The sequence below is a fragment of the Poromitra crassiceps genome (assembly GCF_964638095.1).
Source record: "Poromitra crassiceps genome assembly, contig: HAP1_SCAFFOLD_61, whole genome shotgun sequence".
Lineage (NCBI taxonomy): Eukaryota > Metazoa > Chordata > Actinopteri > Beryciformes > Melamphaidae > Poromitra > Poromitra crassiceps.
The window spans coordinates 836,430-852,604 of NW_028152256.1; positions in this window are offsets into that span (position 1 = coordinate 836,430).

Consider the following 16,175-nt stretch of genomic DNA (forward strand, 5'->3'; position numbering starts at 1 on the left):
TACCTCTCCGCTCAATGTCAAGTGTCGACAGTACCTCTCCGCTCCATGTACAAATACCTCTCCGCTCCATGTACAAGTACCTCTCCGCTCTCATGTACAAGTACCTCTCCGCTCCATGTACAAGTAGCTCTCCGCTCAATGTACAAGTGTCGACAGTACCTTTCCGCTCCATGTACAAATACCTCTCCGCTCTCATGTACAAGTACCTCTCCGCTCCATGTACAAGTACCTCTCCGCTCAATGTACAAATACCTCTCCGCTCCATGTATAAGTACCTCTCCGCTCTATGTACAAGTACCTCTCCGCTCCATGTACAAGTACCTCTCCGCTCAATGTACAAATACCTCTCCGCTCCATGTACAAGTAGCTCTCCGCTGAATGTACAAGTGTCGACAGTACCTCTCCGCTCAATGTACAAGTACCTCTCCGCTCAATGTACAAATACCTCTCCGCTCCATGTACAAGTACCTCTCCGCTCAATGTCAAGTATCGACAGTACCTCTCCGCTCCATGTACAAGTACCTCTCCGCTGAATGTACAAGTGTCGACAGTACCTCTCCGCTCAATGTACAAGTACCTCTCCGCTCCATGTACAAGTACCTCTCCGCTCTCATGTACAAGTACCTCTCCGCTCCATGTACAAGTACCTCTCCGCTCAATGTACAAGTACCTCTGCGCTCCATGTACAAGTACCTCTCCGCTCAATGTACAAGTACCTCTCCGCTCCATGTACAAGTACCTCTCCGCTCCATGTACAAGTACCTCTCCGCTCAATGTACAAGTACCTCTCCGCTCCATGTACAAGTACCTCTCCGCTCAATGTACAAGTACCTCTCCGCTCCATGTACAAGTACCTCTCCGCTCCATGTACAAGTACCTCTCCGCTCCATGTACAAGTACCTCTCCGCTCAATGTCAAGTATCGACAGTACCTCTCCGCTCCATGTACAAGTACCTCTCCGCTGAATGTACAAGTGTCGACAGTACCTCTCCGCTCAATGTACAAGTACCTCTCCGCTCCATGTACAAGTACCTCTCCGCTCTCATGTACAAGTACCTCTCCGCTCCATGTACAAGTACCTCTCCGCTCAATGTACAAATACCTCTCCGCTCCATGTATAAGTACCTCTCCGCTCTATGTACAAGTACCTCTCCGCTCCATGTACAAGTACCTCTCCGCTCAATGTACAAATACCTCTCCGCTCCATGTACAAGTAGCTCTCCGCTGAATGTACAAGTGTCGACAGTACCTCTCCGCTCAATGTACAAGTACCTCTCCGCTCAATGTACAAATACCTCTCCGCTCCATGTACAAGTACCTCTCCGCTCAATGTCAAGTATCGACAGTACCTCTCCGCTCCATGTACAAGTACCTCTCCGCTGAATGTACAAGTGTCGACAGTACCTCTCCGCTCAATGTACAAGTACCTCTCCGCTCCATGTACAAGTACCTCTCCGCTCTCATGTACAAGTACCTCTCCGCTCCATGTACAAGTACCTCTCCGCTCAATGTACAAGTACCTCTGCGCTCCATGTACAAGTACCTCTCCGCTCAATGTACAAGTACCTCTCCGCTCAATGTACAAGTGTCGACAGTACCTCTCCGCTCCATGTACAAGTACCTCTCCGCTCAATGTACAAGTGTCGACAGTACCTCTACGCTCAATGTACAAGTGTCGACAGTACCTCTCCGCTCTCATGTACAAGTACCTCTCCGATCCATGTACAAGTACATCTCCGCTCCATGTACAAGTACATCTCCGCTCAATGTACAAGTACCTCTCCGCTCCATGTACAAGTACCTCTCCGCTCCATGTACAAGTACCTCTCCGCTCCATGTACAAGTACCTCTCCGCTCCATGTACAAGTACCTCTCCGCTCAATGTACAAGTACCTCTCCGCTCCATGTACAAGTACCTCTCCGCTCAATGTACAAGTACCTCTCCGCTCCATGTACAAGTACCTCTCCGCTCCATGTACAAGTACCTCTCCGCTCCATGTACAAGTACCTCTCCGCTCCATGTACAAGTACCTCTCCGCTCCATGTACAAGTACATCTCTGCTCCATGTACAAGTACCTCTCCGCTCAATGTACAAGTACATCTCCGCTCCATGTACAAGTACCTCTCCGCTCCATGTACAAGTACATCTCTGCTCCATGTACAAGTACCTCTCCGCTCCATGTACAAGTACCTCTCCGCTCAATGTACAAGTACATCTCCGCTCCATGTACAAGTACATCTCTGCTCCATGTACAAGTACCTCTCCGCTCAATGTACAAGTACCTCTCCGCTCCATGTACAAGTACCTCTCCGCTCCATGTACAAGTACCTCTCCGCTCCATGTACAAGTACCTCTCCGCTCCATGTACAAGTACATATCTGCTCCATGTACAAGTACCTCCCCGCTCAATGTACAAGTACATCTCCGCTCCATGTACAAGTACCTCTCCGCTCCATGTACAAGTACATCTCCGCTCCATGTACAAGTACCTCTCCGCTCCATGTACAAGTACCTCTCCGCTCAATGTACAAGTACATCTCCGCTCCATGTACAAGTACATCTCTGCTCCATGTACAAGTACCTCTCCGCTCAATGTACAAGTACATCTCCGCTCCATGTACAAGTACCTCTCCGCTCCATGTACAAGTACCTCTCCGGTCCATGTACAAGTACCTCTCCGCTCCATGTACAAGTACCTCTCCGCTCCATGTACAAGTACCTCTCCGCTCAATGTCAAGTGTCGACAGTACCTCTCCGCTCCATGTACAAATACCTCTCCGCTCTCATGTACAAGTACCTCTCCGCTCCATGTACAAGTACCTCTCCGCTCAATGTCAAGTGTCGACAGTACCTCTCCGCTCCATGTACAAATACCTCTCCGCTCCATGTACAAGTACCTCTCCGCTCTCATGTACAAGTACCTCTCCGCTCCATGTACAAGTAGCTCTCCGCTCAATGTACAAGTGTCGACAGTACCTTTCCGCTCCATGTACAAATACCTCTCCGCTCTCATGTACAAGTACCTCTCCGCTCCATGTACAAGTACCTCTCCGCTCAATGTACAAATACCTCTCCGCTCCATGTATAAGTACCTCTCCGCTCTATGTACAAGTACCTCTCCGCTCCATGTACAAGTACCTCTCCGCTCAATGTACAAATACCTCTCCGCTCCATGTACAAGTAGCTCTCCGCTGAATGTACAAGTGTCGACAGTACCTCTCCGCTCAATGTACAAGTACCTCTCCGCTCAATGTACAAATACCTCTCCGCTCCATGTACAAGTACCTCTCCGCTCAATGTCAAGTATCGACAGTACCTCTCCGCTCCATGTACAAGTACCTCTCCGCTGAATGTACAAGTGTCGACAGTACCTCTCCGCTCAATGTACAAGTACCTCTCCGCTCCATGTACAAGTACCTCTCCGCTCTCATGTACAAGTACCTCTCCGCTCCATGTACAAGTACCTCTCCGCTCAATGTACAAGTACCTCTGCGCTCCATGTACAAGTACCTCTCCGCTCAATGTACAAGTACCTCTCCGCTCAATGTACAAGTGTCGACAGTACCTCTCCGCTCCATGTACAAGTACCTCTCCGCTCAATGTACAAGTGTCGACAGTACCTCTACGCTCAATGTACAAGTGTCGACAGTACCTCTCCGCTCTCATGTACAAGTACCTCTCCGATCCATGTACAAGTACATCTCCGCTCCATGTACAAGTACATCTCCGCTCAATGTACAAGTACCTCTCCGCTCCATGTACAAGTACCTCTCCGCTCCATGTACAAGTACCTCTCCGCTCCATGTACAAGTACCTCTCCGCTCCATGTACAAGTACCTCTCCGCTCAATGTACAAGTACCTCTCCGCTCCATGTACAAGTACCTCTCCGCTCCATGTACAAGTACCTCTCCGCTCCATGTACAAGTACATCTCTGCTCCATGTACAAGTACCTCTCCGCTCAATGTACAAGTACATCTCCGCTCCATGTACAAGTACCTCTCCGCTCCATGTACAAGTACATCTCCGCTCCATGTACAAGTACCTCTCCGCTCCATGTACAAGTACCTCTCCGCTCAATGTACAAGTACATCTCCGCTCCATGTACAAGTACATCTCTGCTCCATGTACAAGTACCTCTCCGCTCAATGTACAAGTACCTCTCCGCTCCATGTACAAGTACCTCTCCGCTCCATGTACAAGTACCTCTCCGCTCCATGTACAAGTACCTCTCCGCTCCATGTACAAGTACATATCTGCTCCATGTACAAGTACCTCTCCGCTCAATGTACAAGTACATCTCCGCTCCATGTACAAGTACCTCTCCGCTCCATGTACAAGTACATCTCCGCTCCATGTACAAGTACCTCTCCGCTCCATGTACAAGTACCTCTCCGCTCAATGTACAAGTACATCTCCGCTCCATGTACAAGTACATCTCTGCTCCATGTACAAGTACCTCTCCGCTCAATGTACAAGTACATCTCCGCTCCATGTACAAGTACCTCTCCGCTCCATGTACAAGTACCTCTCCGGTCCATGTACAAGTACCTCTCCGCTCCATGTACAAGTACCTCTCCGCTCCATGTACAAGTACCTCTCCGCTCAATGTCAAGTGTCGACAGTACCTCTCCGCTCCATGTACAAATACCTCTCCGCTCTCATGTACAAGTACCTCTCCGCTCCATGTACAAGTACCTCTCCGCTCAATGTCAAGTGTCGACAGTACCTCTCCGCTCCATGTACAAATACCTCTCCGCTCCATGTACAAGTACCTCTCCGCTCCATGTACAAGTACCTCTCCGCTCAATGTACAAGTACCTCTCCGCTCCATGTACAAGTACCTCTCCGCTCAATGTACAAGTACCTCTCCGCTCCATGTACAAGTACCTCTCCGCTCCATGTACAAGTACCTCTCCGCTCCATGTACAAGTACCTCTCCGCTCAATGTCAAGTATCGACAGTACCTCTCCGCTCCATGTACAAGTACCTCTCCGCTGAATGTACAAGTGTCGACAGTACCTCTCCGCTCAATGTACAAGTACCTCTCCGCTCCATGTACAAGTACCTCTCCGCTCTCATGTACAAGTACCTCTCCGCTCCATGTACAAGTACCTCTCCGCTCAATGTACAAATACCTCTCCGCTCCATGTATAAGTACCTCTCCGCTCTATGTACAAGTACCTCTCCGCTCCATGTACAAGTACCTCTCCGCTCAATGTACAAATACCTCTCCGCTCCATGTACAAGTAGCTCTCCGCTGAATGTACAAGTGTCGACAGTACCTCTCCGCTCAATGTACAAGTACCTCTCCGCTCAATGTACAAATACCTCTCCGCTCCATGTACAAGTACCTCTCCGCTCAATGTCAAGTATCGACAGTACCTCTCCGCTCCATGTACAAGTACCTCTCCGCTGAATGTACAAGTGTCGACAGTACCTCTCCGCTCAATGTACAAGTACCTCTCCGCTCCATGTACAAGTACCTCTCCGCTCTCATGTACAAGTACCTCTCCGCTCCATGTACAAGTACCTCTCCGCTCAATGTACAAGTACCTCTGCGCTCCATGTACAAGTACCTCTCCGCTCAATGTACAAGTACCTCTCCGCTCAATGTACAAGTGTCGACAGTACCTCTCCGCTCCATGTACAAGTACCTCTCCGCTCAATGTACAAGTGTCGACAGTACCTCTACGCTCAATGTACAAGTGTCGACAGTACCTCTCCGCTCTCATGTACAAGTACCTCTCCGATCCATGTACAAGTACATCTCCGCTCCATGTACAAGTACATCTCCGCTCAATGTACAAGTACCTCTCCGCTCCATGTACAAGTACCTCTCCGCTCCATGTACAAGTACCTCTCCGCTCCATGTACAAGTACCTCTCCGCTCCATGTACAAGTACCTCTCCGCTCAATGTACAAGTACCTCTCCGCTCCATGTACAAGTACCTCTCCGCTCAATGTACAAGTACCTCTCCGCTCCATGTACAAGTACCTCTCCGCTCCATGTACAAGTACCTCTCCGCTCCATGTACAAGTACCTCTCCGCTCCATGTACAAGTACCTCTCCGCTCCATGTACAAGTACATCTCTGCTCCATGTACAAGTACCTCTCCGCTCAATGTACAAGTACATCTCCGCTCCATGTACAAGTACCTCTCCGCTCCATGTACAAGTACATCTCCGCTCCATGTACAAGTACCTCTCCGCTCCATGTACAAGTACCTCTCCGCTCAATGTACAAGTACATCTCCGCTCCATGTACAAGTACATCTCCGCTCCATGTACAAGTACCTCTCCGCTCCATGTACAAGTACCTCTCCGGTCCATGTACAAGTACCTCTCCGCTCCATGTACAAGTACCTCTCCGCTCCATGTACAAGTACCTCTCCGCTCAATGTCAAGTGTCGACAGTACCTCTCCGCTCCATGTACAAATACCTCTCCGCTCTCATGTACAAGTACCTCTCCGCTCCATGTACAAGTACCTCTCCGCTCAATGTCAAGTGTCGACAGTACCTCTCCGCTCCATGTACAAATACCTCTCCGCTCCATGTACAAGTACCTCTCCGCTCTCATGTACAAGTACCTCTCCGCTCCATGTACAAGTAGCTCTCCGCTCAATGTACAAGTGTCGACAGTACCTTTCCGCTCCATGTACAAATACCTCTCCGCTCTCATGTACAAGTACCTCTCCGCTCCATGTACAAGTACCTCTCCGCTCAATGTACAAATACCTCTCCGCTCCATGTATAAGTACCTCTCCGCTCTATGTACAAGTACCTCTCCGCTCCATGTACAAGTACCTCTCCGCTCAATGTACAAATACCTCTCCGCTCCATGTACAAGTAGCTCTCCGCTGAATGTACAAGTGTCGACAGTACCTCTCCGCTCAATGTACAAGTACCTCTCCGCTCAATGTACAAATACCTCTCCGCTCCATGTACAAGTACCTCTCCGCTCAATGTCAAGTATCGACAGTACCTCTCCGCTCCATGTACAAGTACCTCTCCGCTGAATGTACAAGTGTCGACAGTACCTCTCCGCTCAATGTACAAGTACCTCTCCGCTCCATGTACAAGTACCTCTCCGCTCTCATGTACAAGTACCTCTCCGCTCCATGTACAAGTACCTCTCCGCTCAATGTACAAGTACCTCTGCGCTCCATGTACAAGTACCTCTCCGCTCAATGTACAAGTACCTCTCCGCTCAATGTACAAGTGTCGACAGTACCTCTCCGCTCCATGTACAAGTACCTCTCCGCTCAATGTACAAGTGTCGACAGTACCTCTACGCTCAATGTACAAGTGTCGACAGTACCTCTCCGCTCTCATGTACAAGTACCTCTCCGATCCATGTACAAGTACATCTCCGCTCCATGTACAAGTACATCTCCGCTCAATGTACAAGTACCTCTCCGCTCCATGTACAAGTACCTCTCCGCTCCATGTACAAGTACCTCTCCGCTCCATGTACAAGTACCTCTCCGCTCCATGTACAAGTACCTCTCCGCTCAATGTACAAGTACCTCTCCGCTCCATGTACAAGTACCTCTCCGCTCCATGTACAAGTACCTCTCCGCTCCATGTACAAGTACATCTCTGCTCCATGTACAAGTACCTCTCCGCTCAATGTACAAGTACATCTCCGCTCCATGTACAAGTACCTCTCCGCTCCATGTACAAGTACATCTCCGCTCCATGTACAAGTACCTCTCCGCTCCATGTACAAGTACCTCTCCGCTCAATGTACAAGTACATCTCCGCTCCATGTACAAGTACATCTCTGCTCCATGTACAAGTACCTCTCCGCTCAATGTACAAGTACCTCTCCGCTCCATGTACAAGTACCTCTCCGCTCCATGTACAAGTACCTCTCCGCTCCATGTACAAGTACCTCTCCGCTCCATGTACAAGTACATATCTGCTCCATGTACAAGTACCTCTCCGCTCAATGTACAAGTACATCTCCGCTCCATGTACAAGTACCTCTCCGCTCCATGTACAAGTACATCTCCGCTCCATGTACAAGTACCTCTCCGCTCCATGTACAAGTACCTCTCCGCTCAATGTACAAGTACATCTCCGCTCCATGTACAAGTACATCTCTGCTCCATGTACAAGTACCTCTCCGCTCAATGTACAAGTACATCTCCGCTCCATGTACAAGTACCTCTCCGCTCCATGTACAAGTACCTCTCCGGTCCATGTACAAGTACCTCTCCGCTCCATGTACAAGTACCTCTCCGCTCCATGTACAAGTACCTCTCCGCTCAATGTCAAGTGTCGACAGTACCTCTCCGCTCCATGTACAAATACCTCTCCGCTCTCATGTACAAGTACCTCTCCGCTCCATGTACAAGTACCTCTCCGCTCAATGTCAAGTGTCGACAGTACCTCTCCGCTCCATGTACAAATACCTCTCCGCTCCATGTACAAGTACCTCTCCGCTCCATGTACAAGTACCTCTCCGCTCAATGTACAAGTACCTCTCCGCTCCATGTACAAGTACCTCTCCGCTCAATGTACAAGTACCTCTCCGCTCCATGTACAAGTACCTCTCCGCTCCATGTACAAGTACCTCTCCGCTCCATGTACAAGTACCTCTCCGCTCAATGTCAAGTATCGACAGTACCTCTCCGCTCCATGTACAAGTACCTCTCCGCTGAATGTACAAGTGTCGACAGTACCTCTCCGCTCAATGTACAAGTACCTCTCCGCTCCATGTACAAGTACCTCTCCGCTCTCATGTACAAGTACCTCTCCGCTCCATGTACAAGTACCTCTCCGCTCAATGTACAAATACCTCTCCGCTCCATGTATAAGTACCTCTCCGCTCTATGTACAAGTACCTCTCCGCTCCATGTACAAGTACCTCTCCGCTCAATGTACAAATACCTCTCCGCTCCATGTACAAGTAGCTCTCCGCTGAATGTACAAGTGTCGACAGTACCTCTCCGCTCAATGTACAAGTACCTCTCCGCTCAATGTACAAATACCTCTCCGCTCCATGTACAAGTACCTCTCCGCTCAATGTCAAGTATCGACAGTACCTCTCCGCTCCATGTACAAGTACCTCTCCGCTGAATGTACAAGTGTCGACAGTACCTCTCCGCTCAATGTACAAGTACCTCTCCGCTCCATGTACAAGTACCTCTCCGCTCTCATGTACAAGTACCTCTCCGCTCCATGTACAAGTACCTCTCCGCTCAATGTACAAGTACCTCTGCGCTCCATGTACAAGTACCTCTCCGCTCAATGTACAAGTACCTCTCCGCTCAATGTACAAGTGTCGACAGTACCTCTCCGCTCCATGTACAAGTACCTCTCCGCTCAATGTACAAGTGTCGACAGTACCTCTACGCTCAATGTACAAGTGTCGACAGTACCTCTCCGCTCTCATGTACAAGTACCTCTCCGATCCATGTACAAGTACATCTCCGCTCCATGTACAAGTACATCTCCGCTCAATGTACAAGTACCTCTCCGCTCCATGTACAAGTACCTCTCCGCTCCATGTACAAGTACCTCTCCGCTCCATGTACAAGTACCTCTCCGCTCCATGTACAAGTACCTCTCCGCTCAATGTACAAGTACCTCTCCGCTCCATGTACAAGTACCTCTCCGCTCAATGTACAAGTACCTCTCCGCTCCATGTACAAGTACCTCTCCGCTCCATGTACAAGTACCTCTCCGCTCCATGTACAAGTACCTCTCCGCTCCATGTACAAGTACCTCTCCGCTCCATGTACAAGTACATCTCTGCTCCATGTACAAGTACCTCTCCGCTCAATGTACAAGTACATCTCCGCTCCATGTACAAGTACCTCTCCGCTCCATGTACAAGTACATCTCCGCTCCATGTACAAGTACCTCTCCGCTCCATGTACAAGTACCTCTCCGCTCAATGTACAAGTACATCTCCGCTCCATGTACAAGTACATCTCTGCTCCATGTACAAGTACCTCTCCGCTCAATGTACAAGTACCTCTCCGCTCCATGTACAAGTACCTCTCCGCTCCATGTACAAGTACCTCTCCGCTCCATGTACAAGTACCTCTCCGCTCCATGTACAAGTACATATCTGCTCCATGTACAAGTACCTCTCCGCTCAATGTACAAGTACATCTCCGCTCCATGTACAAGTACCTCTCCGCTCCATGTACAAGTACATCTCCGCTCCATGTACAAGTACCTCTCCGCTCCATGTACAAGTACCTCTCCGCTCAATGTACAAGTACATCTCCGCTCCATGTACAAGTACATCTCTGCTCCATGTACAAGTACCTCTCCGCTCAATGTACAAGTACATCTCCGCTCCATGTACAAGTACCTCTCCGCTCCATGTACAAGTACCTCTCCGGTCCATGTACAAGTACCTCTCCGCTCCATGTACAAGTACCTCTCCGCTCCATGTACAAGTACCTCTCCGCTCAATGTCAAGTGTCGACAGTACCTCTCCGCTCCATGTACAAATACCTCTCCGCTCTCATGTACAAGTACCTCTCCGCTCCATGTACAAGTACCTCTCCGCTCAATGTCAAGTGTCGACAGTACCTCTCCGCTCCATGTACAAATACCTCTCCGCTCCATGTACAAGTACCTCTCCGCTCTCATGTACAAGTACCTCTCCGCTCCATGTACAAGTAGCTCTCCGCTCAATGTACAAGTGTCGACAGTACCTTTCCGCTCCATGTACAAATACCTCTCCGCTCTCATGTACAAGTACCTCTCCGCTCCATGTACAAGTACCTCTCCGCTCAATGTACAAATACCTCTCCGCTCCATGTATAAGTACCTCTCCGCTCTATGTACAAGTACCTCTCCGCTCCATGTACAAGTACCTCTCCGCTCAATGTACAAATACCTCTCCGCTCCATGTACAAGTAGCTCTCCGCTGAATGTACAAGTGTCGACAGTACCTCTCCGCTCAATGTACAAGTACCTCTCCGCTCAATGTACAAATACCTCTCCGCTCCATGTACAAGTACCTCTCCGCTCAATGTCAAGTATCGACAGTACCTCTCCGCTCCATGTACAAGTACCTCTCCGCTGAATGTACAAGTGTCGACAGTACCTCTCCGCTCAATGTACAAGTACCTCTCCGCTCCATGTACAAGTACCTCTCCGCTCTCATGTACAAGTACCTCTCCGCTCCATGTACAAGTACCTCTCCGCTCAATGTACAAGTACCTCTGCGCTCCATGTACAAGTACCTCTCCGCTCAATGTACAAGTACCTCTCCGCTCAATGTACAAGTGTCGACAGTACCTCTCCGCTCCATGTACAAGTACCTCTCCGCTCAATGTACAAGTGTCGACAGTACCTCTACGCTCAATGTACAAGTGTCGACAGTACCTCTCCGCTCTCATGTACAAGTACCTCTCCGATCCATGTACAAGTACATCTCCGCTCCATGTACAAGTACATCTCCGCTCAATGTACAAGTACCTCTCCGCTCCATGTACAAGTACCTCTCCGCTCCATGTACAAGTACCTCTCCGCTCCATGTACAAGTACCTCTCCGCTCCATGTACAAGTACCTCTCCGCTCAATGTACAAGTACCTCTCCGCTCCATGTACAAGTACCTCTCCGCTCCATGTACAAGTACCTCTCCGCTCCATGTACAAGTACATCTCTGCTCCATGTACAAGTACCTCTCCGCTCAATGTACAAGTACATCTCCGCTCCATGTACAAGTACCTCTCCGCTCCATGTACAAGTACATCTCCGCTCCATGTACAAGTACCTCTCCGCTCCATGTACAAGTACCTCTCCGCTCAATGTACAAGTACATCTCCGCTCCATGTACAAGTACATCTCTGCTCCATGTACAAGTACCTCTCCGCTCAATGTACAAGTACCTCTCCGCTCCATGTACAAGTACCTCTCCGCTCCATGTACAAGTACCTCTCCGCTCCATGTACAAGTACCTCTCCGCTCCATGTACAAGTACATATCTGCTCCATGTACAAGTACCTCTCCGCTCAATGTACAAGTACATCTCCGCTCCATGTACAAGTACCTCTCCGCTCCATGTACAAGTACATCTCCGCTCCATGTACAAGTACCTCTCCGCTCCATGTACAAGTACCTCTCCGCTCAATGTACAAGTACATCTCCGCTCCATGTACAAGTACATCTCTGCTCCATGTACAAGTACCTCTCCGCTCAATGTACAAGTACATCTCCGCTCCATGTACAAGTACCTCTCCGCTCCATGTACAAGTACCTCTCCGGTCCATGTACAAGTACCTCTCCGCTCCATGTACAAGTACCTCTCCGCTCCATGTACAAGTACCTCTCCGCTCAATGTCAAGTGTCGACAGTACCTCTCCGCTCCATGTACAAATACCTCTCCGCTCTCATGTACAAGTACCTCTCCGCTCCATGTACAAGTACCTCTCCGCTCAATGTCAAGTGTCGACAGTACCTCTCCGCTCCATGTACAAATACCTCTCCGCTCCATGTACAAGTACCTCTCCGCTCTCATGTACAAGTACCTCTCCGCTCCATGTACAAGTAGCTCTCCGCTCAATGTACAAGTGTCGACAGTACCTTTCCGCTCCATGTACAAATACCTCTCCGCTCTCATGTACAAGTACCTCTCCGCTCCATGTACAAGTACCTCTCCGCTCAATGTACAAATACCTCTCCGCTCCATGTATAAGTACCTCTCCGCTCTATGTACAAGTACCTCTCCGCTCCATGTACAAGTACCTCTCCGCTCAATGTACAAATACCTCTCCGCTCCATGTACAAGTAGCTCTCCGCTGAATGTACAAGTGTCGACAGTACCTCTCCGCTCAATGTACAAGTACCTCTCCGCTCAATGTACAAATACCTCTCCGCTCCATGTACAAGTACCTCTCCGCTCAATGTCAAGTATCGACAGTACCTCTCCGCTCCATGTACAAGTACCTCTCCGCTGAATGTACAAGTGTCGACAGTACCTCTCCGCTCAATGTACAAGTACCTCTCCGCTCCATGTACAAGTACCTCTCCGCTCTCATGTACAAGTACCTCTCCGCTCCATGTACAAGTACCTCTCCGCTCAATGTACAAGTACCTCTGCGCTCCATGTACAAGTACCTCTCCGCTCAATGTACAAGTACCTCTCCGCTCAATGTACAAGTGTCGACAGTACCTCTCCGCTCCATGTACAAGTACCTCTCCGCTCAATGTACAAGTGTCGACAGTACCTCTACGCTCAATGTACAAGTGTCGACAGTACCTCTCCGCTCTCATGTACAAGTACCTCTCCGATCCATGTACAAGTACATCTCCGCTCCATGTACAAGTACATCTCCGCTCAATGTACAAGTACCTCTCCGCTCCATGTACAAGTACCTCTCCGCTCCATGTACAAGTACCTCTCCGCTCCATGTACAAGTACCTCTCCGCTCCATGTACAAGTACCTCTCCGCTCAATGTACAAGTACCTCTCCGCTCCATGTACAAGTACCTCTCCGCTCAATGTACAAGTACCTCTCCGCTCCATGTACAAGTACCTCTCCGCTCCATGTACAAGTACCTCTCCGCTCCATGTACAAGTACCTCTCCGCTCAATGTCAAGTATCGACAGTACCTCTCCGCTCCATGTACAAGTACCTCTCCGCTGAATGTACAAGTGTCGACAGTACCTCTCCGCTCAATGTACAAGTACCTCTCCGCTCCATGTACAAGTACCTCTCCGCTCTCATGTACAAGTACCTCTCCGCTCCATGTACAAGTACCTCTCCGCTCAATGTACAAGTACCTCTGCGCTCCATGTACAAGTACCTCTCCGCTCAATGTACAAGTACCTCTCCACTCAATGTACAAGTGTCGACAGTACCTCTCCGCTCCATGTACAAGTACCTCTCCGCTCAATGTACAAGTGTCGACAGTACCTCTACGCTCAATGTACAAGTGTCGACAGTACCTCTCCGCTCTCATGTACAAGTACCTCTCCGATCCATGTACAAGTACATCTCCGCTCCATGTACAAGTACATCTCCGCTCAATGTACAAGTACCTCTCCGCTCCATGTACAAGTACCTCTCCGCTCCATGTACAAGTACCTCTCCGCTCCATGTCCAAGTACCTCTCCGCTCCATGTACAAGTACCTCTCCGCTCAATGTACAAGTACCTCTCCGCTCCATGTACAAGTACCTCTCCGCTCCATGTACAAGTACCTCTCCGCTCCATGTACAAGTACCTCTCCGCTCAATGTACAAGTACCTCTCCGCTCCATGTACAAGTACCTCTCCGCTCCATGTACAAGTACCTCTCCGCTCCATGTACAAGTACCTCTCCGCTCAATGTACAAGTACCTCTCTGCTCCCTGTACAAGTACATCTCCGCTCCATGTACAAGTACCTCTCCGCTCCATGTACAAGTACCTCTCCGCTCAATGTACAAGTGTCGACAGTACCTCTCCGCTCCATGTACAAGTACCTCTCCGCTCCATGTACAAGTACCTCTCCGCTCAATGTACAAGTGTCGACAGTACCTCTCCGCTCCATCTACAAGTACCTCTCCGCTCAATGTACAAGTACCTCTCCGCTGAATGTACAAGTACCTCTCCGCTCCATGTAAAAGTACCTCTCCGCTCCATGTACAAATACCTCTCCGCTCCATGTACAAGTACCTCTCCGCTCCATGTACAAGTACCTCTCCGCTCAATGTACAAGTACCTCTCCGCTCCATGTACAAGTACCTCTCCGCTCCATGTACAAGTACCTCTCCGCTCCATGTACAAGTACCTCTCCGCTCCATGTACAAGTACATCTCTGCTCCATGTACAAGTACCTCTCCGCTCAATGTACAAGTACATCTCCGCTCCATGTACAAGTACCTCTCCGCTCCATGTACAAGTACATCTCCGCTCCATGTACAAGTACCTCTCCGCTCCATGTACAAGTACCTCTCCGCTCAATGTACAAGTACATCTCCGCTCCATGTACAAGTACATCTCTGCTCCATGTACAAGTACCTCTCCGCTCAATGTACAAGTACATCTCCGCTCCATGTACAAGTACCTCTCCGCTCCATGTACAAGTACCTCTCCGGTCCATGTACAAGTACCTCTCCGCTCCATGTACAAGTACCTCTCCGCTCCATGTACAAGTACCTCTCCGCTCAATGTCAAGTGTCGACAGTACCTCTCCGCTCCATGTACAAATACCTCTCCGCTCTCATGTACAAGTACCTCTCCGCTCCATGTACAAGTACCTCTCCGCTCAATGTCAAGTGTCGACAGTACCTCTCCGCTCCATGTACAAATACCTCTCCGCTCCATGTACAAGTACCTCTCCGCTCTCATGTACAAGTACCTCTCCGCTCCATGTACAAGTAGCTCTCCGCTCAATGTACAAGTGTCGACAGTACCTTTCCGCTCCATGTACAAATACCTCTCCGCTCTCATGTACAAGTACCTCTCCGCTCCATGTACAAGTACCTCTCCGCTCAATGTACAAATACCTCTCCGCTCCATGTATAAGTACCTCTCCGCTCTATGTACAAGTACCTCTCCGCTCCATGTACAAGTACCTCTCCGCTCAATGTACAAATACCTCTCCGCTCCATGTACAAGTAGCTCTCCGCTGAATGTACAAGTGTCGACAGTACCTCTCCGCTCAATGTACAAGTACCTCTCCGCTCAATGTACAAATACCTCTCCGCTCCATGTACAAGTACCTCTCCGCTCAATGTCAAGTATCGACAGTACCTCTCCGCTCCATGTACAAGTACCTCTCCGCTGAATGTACAAGTGTCGACAGTACCTCTCCGCTCAATGTACAAGTACCTCTCCGCTCCATGTACAAGTACCTCTCCGCTCTCATGTACAAGTACCTCTCCGCTCCATGTACAAGTACCTCTCCGCTCAATGTACAAGTACCTCTGCGCTCCATGTACAAGTACCTCTCCGCTCAATGTACAAGTACCTCTCCGCTCAATGTACAAGTGTTGACAGTACCTCTCCGCTCCATGTACAAGTACCTCTCCGCTCAATGTACAAGTGTCGACAGTACCTCTACGCTCAATGTACAAGTGTCGACAGTACCTCTCCGCTCTCATGTACAAGTACCTCTCCGATCCATGTACAAGTACATCTCCGCTCCATGTACAAGTACATCTCCGCTCAATGTACAAGTACCTCTCCGCTCCATGTACAAGTACCTCTCCG